Source organism: Leucopleurus acutus (assembly GCF_964270905.1).
Source record: "Leucopleurus acutus genome assembly, chromosome: 2".
NCBI lineage: Eukaryota > Metazoa > Chordata > Mammalia > Artiodactyla > Delphinidae > Leucopleurus > Leucopleurus acutus.
In genome coordinates, this window is record NC_139143.1 from 110,328,713 (window position 1) to 110,338,827 (window position 10,115).

Below are 10,115 nucleotides of genomic sequence, written 5' to 3' on the forward strand. Positions count from 1 at the left end.
GACTGGGTGGTTCCATCAGGCTGCTCTATTCTCGGCTAGGAATAAGTACAGCATTATGCAATTCCATGGCCTCATAATCTAAGGAACTTGAATGGTCCCACTAAAGAAAGTACTGGCAGAGTGAAAGCAGGTCTGGGTAGTAATGAGGTGTCTGGCTGTTCACAGGGAAGGAATTCATTACAGATCCAAACGAAGCTGCACTGCAATGATCGTGAAGCTTCAATATTGCACATTTTAACCATGACTCAGGTTTCCACCCCCGCCCTTATCGCTGAGACTAAAGAGCTGCTGCTCAAATCAACATCATAATTAGCACTGGAGCAGAAAACCATACTCTAAATTGTTGGCTGGTATCCAGAAACTACTGCCCTCCAGTGGGCCAAATTATACTTCACTATTTATCCTGGTCTTTAAAAGTATCCCATAAAGCTAACTGTTAGTAAACTAAACGTTCATGCTTTGAAGACAGATTTTTACCATCTTAAATTATTAACCAAGTTTGACTTACATATAAGAGACTAATACTTGTGAAATCCAAAGACATTTTACCTTAGTTACAGCTGAGAGCCAATAACCTAAGGACTTGTCTCAAACAAAGGAACAATTCTATCAAATAGTAAATAAACTCATTACCAAATGCAGTTTTGACCTGTTCTAAGACACGTGTATTTAGCATGTGTTATTTTTCTTCGGTGGTTGCCTGTGAAGCTTTGTGATTGTTACAAGGTGACTTTCATTCATACCACACACTTATAGTGGACTCTAGTTCTTCTTTCCCACAGCCCTGCTTTTCAACTGCAGACAGAGGTGATTCTGGCTTTGCCATTCAGCACATTCCTTCCTCATGACTGCAGAAACTGGTTTAGGGGTAATCACATGCCCTAACTTGGTCTAGGAAGGGTGAATCTCAGCGCTCTTTGTGGGAATGTTGGGATGCTCTCTTTCTTGATGAACATAATGAAGAAACATGTAGCCCCAATGTTAGCCTAATCTGATGGTTCTCAAAGTGTGGTCCTGCATCTCAGGTGATGGAATAAGAATTAGCATCACCTGAGAGCTTGTTAGACATTCAAATTCACAACCCTGACCTCAGACTTACTGAATTAGAAATCTGCATTTTAACAAGAAGCCCTTCAAGTGATTCTAATGCCCAGTAAAGTTTCAGAACCACTGGCTTAATCTATAATCTACTGCAGTGAGAGACTACAAGTAGCTCTAGACACAAATGGGGCATTCCTAGTCCTGGGAGAGGTCAGAAAGCAGCTTGCTGTGAAGCCAAAATCAAATTAAGAATACATAAAGCACAGACAAGATCCTCTGTCTTTAGCTGCACTGGAAGGTCTGTCATATATGGGTCTGTTAGGATTTTTTCTGTTGCAACGTACCGAAACTCTTTCAAGAGAACTTCAGCAAAATTGGGGAGCCTGTTTTCTCTTTTGTCAAGTGAGCTAATTGGTTGAAAGCTCTTCAATCTCTTTTAGCCTAAATTCCATGATTATGTATTCATTAGACAGAGCATGAATAATTAACAGCTGAAAGGCAACACTTTCTCTGGGAGAAATGAAAATACTTCAAAACAATCCAGGAATTTTGTAACAGAAATTGCAATTCATCTTGAATATACAAAATTTAATAAACATTTAAAACAGGGTTCTAAAAAAGCTTTAAGAAAAAAGGTTTTGACATAATCTTAATCCAGCCTGATTTTCAAAAATCCCTGGAAAACTATGCTCCATCTGCAAAGAAACTTGTCTTCTCTAAGCATGTATCAGGCCAGAGAATAAGAAACATTCAGAGGGGCAGGAAAATGCTTTTCCTCTGCATAACGGCATTTAGGGTGGAAGCGTCCTTTAATGACTAAGATTGCGGTGCCACCTTCAGTTCCTGAGGAGGATCGCAACTTAACCAGAATTCACGAACTGGATTGCAAAAGCAAAGGAATAGTAAATAAAACCCAAAACACCTGTGAATGATTAAGAATGAAGGAACATGGTGGGGGGGGGGTGGCCAGAATCACTGAACCAGAGAACCTCCTCCAAGTTGCTGCAACTCCACCTGTGATGGTCTCTTTAGTCCACAGCTAGAGCTCCACCCCAGATCCTGCTACTTAAAGTGTGGTCTCGGGACAGCGTTTGAGCATCACTTGAGAGGTAGTTAGAGATGGAAATTCTCGGACCCCACCCCCGACCTACTGAACCAGAATCTGCATTTTCCAGGTGATTTATATGCACACTGAAGCTCTGTGCTCTGTGCTTTCCCCAATCATTTAGCCCACTCTTCTGATTCCACAAAGGCAGGGTAGGGGAAGTGAGGTGGAGAAAGGGAAGAGACACCTCACCAACGGATAGAACTGCACAGCCTTGACAAGAAGTTGCCATTTATTAAACTTAAATTTTAGCAAGTTATTAATCCAGGCCAAAATAAAAGCAGAGCCATGATCATACTGTAAATACCACACATTCACTAAGACAATACTTTGAGGACCTCTGCTTTAATCCACAGCTTTCTAAAGACCAAAAGCTTTCCTGTCTCAATCTCACCGATTCATGTGCCCTGCTTCTACCTACCCATCCTTCAAGACTGGATAATAATTCCTGGATCTCACCCAGGAGCTTTCCTCTCCCGTATTCCCAGTGCACTCTTCCTACCTCCTTACTGCATTCTCACAATTCTTTCTTACCACCCTTAGGATTGTACAGATCTTTACCTGTTATGGCCCCTTTCTAGATGGTAATTTTTCTGGCAAGAACCATGCTTATGCATTTGAATTCATTCATTTATTCTAATATTAAGCACCTACTATGTGCCAGGCATTTTGGATTTGATAAAATACAACAGGTATAATCTCAGCTCTTGTGGAGCTCATGTATTTGCAGGGTAAAATGTCAAACAAGTAATGATAATAGAACGTAATCATTATGATAGGGGAAGTATAGGGTGCTTTGGGAACTCACGTGGGGCCATCTAACTTGGAAGGGCTACCTAAAACCTCAGCTGAAGGACACAGTTAACCAGGCAGATGGAGGAAAGGGAGAGGAGAAAGTGTGAGAAGTGTTCCAGGAAGACGGAAGGCTTGATCACAAAACAATGTCTTGGACATAGGATGATGCCAAAAATAAATATGTGTTTGAAAAAGCTTGGAGTTTTGTATTGCCTTAAGCATCCCCAATTCAAAGCCATTTGGCAAAATATCTTTGGCTAAATAGTTTGGCCAATTAATTTATGTTTAAAATTTACATTTCTAATGGATACGTGTATAACTAACTCACTTTGCTGTATAGCAGAAACTAACACAACATTGTAAAGCAGGCTAGGATCACTAGCTAAAAGCCCGCCTGTGACAAATTCAAATCCTCACACATCGACTCCTTTAAATATTGTCCCAAACCATAATTTTAGCCGATTAGAGCCTACCTACTTTACATACCCCATGAAATTGTATTGAACATCTGCTGACCATAGATAAGACAATCCTATAGCTGTAAGACCCCAAACCACTGCTTGTCCTTCAGAGCAACTGCTGCTGAGGGACATCACCTAGACACATGAGCCCCTCTCTGATTTCCCTGTTGCCCCTGGGAGTCCCCTTGTCCTATTCCACTTATAGGAGGTGGTCTCACGCCACCATCTCTGGAACTAATTTTTTCTTAAGTTCTGTCAGTTCTCACGTGTTGAAGGACTTCCTCACTCATGCAATCCTGTCCAACTGCCATCCAAATAAAGTTTATGTGTTTAAAGTTTATCTTGTCTCCTCCTTGATCAACACCCAAGCCCCTGACTTACCACAAGAAGTTATGAAGTTCACAGGTTCAAGGGATGGGATTATAAATCTCACTTCTCTTTGGAGGATGTTCATACCACACTGTAAAGAGCATGTGGGGTTGGGAGCATCCTTGGAAAATACAATCTGTCACAAAGGTCAATTTACAAAAATTAACAAGTAGAAAATATACTAGAATCAACAAACATCAAATGCCTAGCAATGAAGATGTGCAAGACCTCTACACAGAAAACAACAAAATATTACTGACAGAAATTCAAGAAGTCTTAAATAAATAGAGGGATCTATGACGTTGGGTGAATTCTGCAGTTGCTGGGTACACATGTTAATTAGGTCAAGTTGGTTAATTGTGTTCAATATTTATGTGGGTTTTTTTTCCCCCCCACTACTGGTGGATCAACCTTTTATCATCATGAAATGACCTTTTTAATTTTTAGAAATGCTCATTATCTTAAACGTCTACTTTGGATTCTGGGACAAGATGATAGAGTAGAAGGACTTGAGCTCACCTCCTCTCATGAAAACACCGAAATCACAACTATCTGCTGAACAACCATCAACAAAAAAGACTGGAACCTACCAAAAAAAGATATTCTATGTCCAAAGACAAAGAAGAAGCCACAGCAAGACAGTAGGAGGGCGTATGTGTGATATAATCAAATCCCATACCTGCTGGGTGGGTGACCCACAAACTGGAAAGTAAGTGTATCACAGAGGTTCTCCCACAGGAGTGAGAGTTCTGAGCCCCATGTCTGGCTCCCCAGCCTGGGGATCTGGCATCAGGAGGAGGAGCCCCCAGAGCTTTTGGCTTTGAAGGCCAGCGGGGCTTGATGGCAGGAACTCCACAGGACTGGGGAAAACAAAAACTCCACTTGTGGAGGGTGCACACAAGGTCTCATGTGCACTGGGACCCAGGGAAAAAGCAGTGACTTCATAGGAGCCTGGGCCAGACCTACCTGCTGCTCTTGGAGAGTCTCTTGGGAGGCGGGGGGTGGCTGTGGCCCACTGTGGGGACAAGGACACTGGTGGCAGAGGTACTGGGGGATTACTCATTGGCGTAAGGTCTCCTGGAGGCTGCCATTCTGACACCAAGACCTGGCCCCACCCAACAGCCTGTAGGCTCCAGTGTTGTGACACCTCAGGCCAAACAACCAACAGGGTGGCAACACAGCCCCACCCATCAGCAGACAGGCTGCCTTAAGTCTTCCTGAGCGCACAGCCACCTCTAAACACAACCCTTGACGTAGCCCTGCCCACCAGAGGGTCAAGACCCAGCTCCACCCACCAGTGGGCAGGCAACAGTCCTCCCACTAGGAAGCCTGCACAAGTCTCTAGACCAGCCTCACCCACCAGGGGGAAGACACCAGAAGCAAGAGGACCTACAACCCTGCAGCCTGTGGAACAGAGATCACAAACACGGAAAGTTACGCAAAATGAGATGGCAGAGGAATATGCTGAAGGAATCAGATAAAACCCCAGAAGAATAACTAAGTGAAGTGGAGACAGGCAATCTACTCAAAAAAAGAATTCAGAGTAATGATAGTAAAGATGACACAAGATCTCAGAAAAAGAATGGAGGTACAGACCAGGAAGATACAAGAAATGTTTAACAAAGAGCTAGATGTTATAAAGAACAGAGTTGAACAAATACAATAACTGAAATGAAAAATACACTAAAAGGAATCAATAGCAGAATGAGGCAGAAGAACAGATAAGTGACCTGGAAGACAGAATGGTGGAATTCACTGTCATGGAACAGAATAAAGAAAAAAGAATTGAGGACAGGTTAAGAGACTTCTGGGACATTAAACACACCAACATTCACATTATAGGGGTCCCAGAAGGAGAAGAGAGAGAGAAAGGGCCTGAGAAAATATCTGAAAGGGCCTGAGATAATAGCTGAAAACTTCCTTAACATGGGCAAAGAAACAGTCACCCAAGTCCAGGAAGTGCAGTGTCCCATACAGGATAAACCCAAGGAGGAACATGCTGAGACACATAGTAATCAAACCGATAAAAATTAATGGCACAGAGAAAATATCAAAAGCAACAAGGGAAAAGCAACAAATAACATACAAGGGAATCCCCATAGGGCTGTCAGCTGGTTTTTCAACAGAAACTCTGCAGGCCAGAAGGAAGTGGCACAACATAAAGTGATGAAAGAGAAAAACCTACAATCAAGAATACTCTACCCAGCAAGGCTCTCATTCAGATTCAACAGAGAAATCAAAAGCTTTACAGACAAGCAAAAGATAAGTCAGCACCACCAAACCAGCTTTACAACCAATGCTAAAAGAACTTCTCTAAGTGGAAAAGAAAAGGCCACAGCTAGAAACAAGAAAATTACAAATAGGAAAGCTCACCAGTAAAGGTAAACATATAGTAAAGATAGGAATCATCCACACACAAATATATCAAAACCAGCAATCGTGAGGAGAGTACAAATGTAGGATATTGGAAATGCATTTGAAATTAAGAGACCAGCAACTTAAAACAATCGTGTGTGTGTGTGTGTGTGTGTGTGTGTGTGTGTGTGTGTGTGTGTATATATGGACTGCTATATCAAAACCTCATGGTAACTGCAAACCAAAATTCTACAATACATATACACAAAAAAAAGAAAAAGCAAAAAAATAAAATTAAATTTAAAAAAAAGCAACCCAAACACAACACTAAAAATGGTCATCAAAACACAAGAGAACAAAAGAGGAAGAGAAGTAAAAAGACCTACAAAAACAAACAAAACAATTAACATGACAATAAGAACATACATATCAATAATTACCTTAAATGTAAATGGATTAAATACTCCAACCAAAAGACAGACTGGCTGAATGGATATAACATATATATGTTATCTACAAGGACCCACTTCAGATCAAGGGACACATACAGACTGAAGGTGAGGGGATGGAAAAAGGTATTCCATGCAATTGGAAATCAAAAGAAAGCTGGAAAAAAAAAAAAAAAGAAAGCTGGAGTAGCAACACTCGTATCAGACAAAATAGACTTTAAAGACTGTTACAAGAGGCAAAGAAGGACACTACATAATGATCAAGGGATCAATCCAAGAATATGTAACAACTGTAAATATGAATGCACCCAACAAAGGAGCACGTTAATATATAAGGAAAATGTTAACAGCCATAAAAGGAGAAATCAACAGAAACACAATAGTAGTGGGGGATTTTAACAACCCACTTACATCAATGGACAGACCGTCCAGACAGAAAATCAATAAGGGAACACAGGCCTTAAATGACACATCAGACCAGATGGACTTAATTGATATTTACAGAGCATTCCACCTGAAAGCAGCAGAATACACTTTCTTCTCAAGTGCACATGGAACATTCTCCAAAATAGATCACATGCTGGGCCACAAAGCAAGCCTTGGTAAATTTAAGAAAACTGAAATCATATCAAGCATCTTTTCCAACCACAACACTATGAGATTAGAAATCAACTTCAAGTCCTCGTGCAGGAAGATCCCACATGCCATGGAGCAACCAAGCCCGTGCACCACAACTACTGAAGCCCGCGTGCCTAGAGCCCGTGCTCCACAACAAAGAGAAGCCACCGCAATGAGAAGCACGCACACCGCAACGAAGAGTAGCCCCCACTGGCCACAACTAGAGAAAGCCCATGCGCAGCAACAAAGACTCAACACAGCCAAATATAAAATATAATAAATTAAAAAAAAAAGAGAAATCAACTACAAGTAAAAAACTGTAAAGAACACAAACATGTGGAGGCCAAACCATATGCTACCAAATAACCAATGGATCACTGAAGAAATCAGAGGAAATCAAAAAAATACCTAGAGACAAGTGAAAATGAAAATATGATGATCCAAAACCTATGGGACGCAGCAAAAGCAGTTCTAAGAGGGAAGTATTCAATATATAGCAATACAAGCGTATCTCAGGAAACAAGAAAAATCTCAAACAACCTAGCCTTACACCTGCAACAACTAGAGAAAGAAGAACAAACAAAACCCAAAGTTAGTAGAAGGAAAGAAATCATAAAGATCAGAACAGAAATAAATGAATTAGAGATGAAGAAAACAACAGAAAAGATAAATGAAACTAAAAGCTGTTCTTTGAAAAGACAAACAAAATTGATAAACATTTAGCCAGACACATCAAGAGAGAAAGGGAGAGGGTTCAAACCACTAAAATTAGAAATGAAAAAGGAGAAGTTACAACTGACACCACAGAAATACAAAGGATCTTAAGAGACTAGTACAAGCAACTATATGCCAATAAAATGGATAACCTAGAAGAAATGGACAAATTCTTAGAAAGGTACATTCTTCCAAGACTGAACCATAAAGAAACAGAAAATATGAACAGGCCAATCACAAGTACTGAAATTGAAACTGTGATTTAAAAACTCCCAACAAACAAAAGTACAGGACCAGACAGTTTCACAGGCAAACACTATCTAACATTTAGAGAAAGTTAACACCTACCCTTCTGAAACTATTCCAAAAAATTGCAGAGGAAGGAACACTCCCAATGAGGCTCCCATCATCCTGAAAACAAAACCAGATAAAGATATGCCTAAAAAAGAAAATTAGAGCCAACATCATTAATGAACATAGACACAAAAATTCTCAACAAAATACCAGCAAACTGAATCCAACAATACATTAAAAGGTTCATATACCATGATCAAGTGGGATTTATCCCAGGGATACAAGGACTTTTCAATATCTGCAAATCAATCAGTGTGATACACCACATTAACACATTGAAGAATAAAAACCATATGATCATCTCAATACATGCAGAAAAAGCTTTTGACAAAATTCAACACCCACTTATGATAAAAACTCCCCAGAAAGTGGGCATAGAGGGAACCTACCTCAACATAATAAAGGCCATCTATGACAAACCCATAGCTAACAGCATACTCAATGGTAAAAAGCTGAAAGCATTTCCTCCAAGATCAGGAACAGGACACGTTTATTCCACATAGTTTTGGAAGTCCTAGCCATGACAATCAGAGAAGAGAAATAAATAAAAGGAATACAAACTGAAAAAGAAGTAAAACTGTCACTGTTTGTAGATGACATAATACTATACAGAGAATCCTAAAGATGCCACCAGAAAACTACTAGAGCTCATCAATGAATTATGATAAAGTTGCACGATACAAAACAAATACACAGAAATCTGTTGCACTTCTATATATTAACAATGAAAGATCAGAAACAGAAATGAAGGAAACACTCCCATTTACCATCGCATTAAAAAGAATAAAATACCTAAAAATAAACCTACCTCAGGATGCAAAGTACCTGTACTCTGAAGGGAGTACACAAAGGGTATCCAATTACATATGAAGTTCACAAACAGGCAACCTAATTTATAAGTCAGGATAAAGTGGCTTTTATGGGCTAACGATTGGAAGAAGACATGAAGGAGGCCCGGAGGCGTGACAACGTCCTATTTCTTGATCTGGGGGGTGGTAATGCACATGAACACTTTCTAAAAATCCAATGAGCGTAAGATTTGTGGGCCTTTCTGCTTATGTATTATATTGCAATAAATATATTGGCTGTGGCTGGAATATGGGCAGCAGGGGATGCCTAGAACTGAAAAAGTAAGAAGTAGCTATATAATACACTGCTTAAAAATAAAACCACCAGGGCTTCCCTGGTGGCGCAGTGGCTGAGAGTCTGCCTGCCGATGCAGGGGACATGGGTTCGTGCCCTGGTCCGCGAAGATCCCACATGCCACGGAGCGGCTGGGCCCGTGAGCCATGGCCGCTGAGCTTGCGCGTCCGGAGCCTGTGCTCAGCAACGGGAGAGGCCACAACAGTGAGAGGCCCACGTACCGCAAAAAATAAATAAATAAATAAAACCACCACAAAACAGTTACAGGTTAAAAATGGTTGCCCCACTGAACAGCAGAAACGACCTCAGCATTGTAAAGCGATTATACTCCAATTTAAAACAAAAAAAAAGAGACAGAGAGAGAGAGAGAGATTGCCCTTAGGGTGTGGGGAGGGACTGTTATTTATGAATTTCTGGTGCTAGATTTTTTTAAGTGGCATGCATACGTTTATAGGTCAGAGCATTTCAACTCTTCACAAAAGGAAAATTACTGATGGAGGTAAAAATGTAAACAGCTTCCTACAACTAACAATGCTAAAGTCCCATCTGATAGGAGAAAACTCACTCTGCTTTTAGGCAAACTATGGTTTTAAACACCAAATTTAAAAAATTATATAAGGAAATGATAGATGCTATAATATCACCACAGTTTTAAGCCAAATGCTAATCATTAAAGGGTGGAGGGGGAAGAGGTGAAGGGTGGTAGGATTT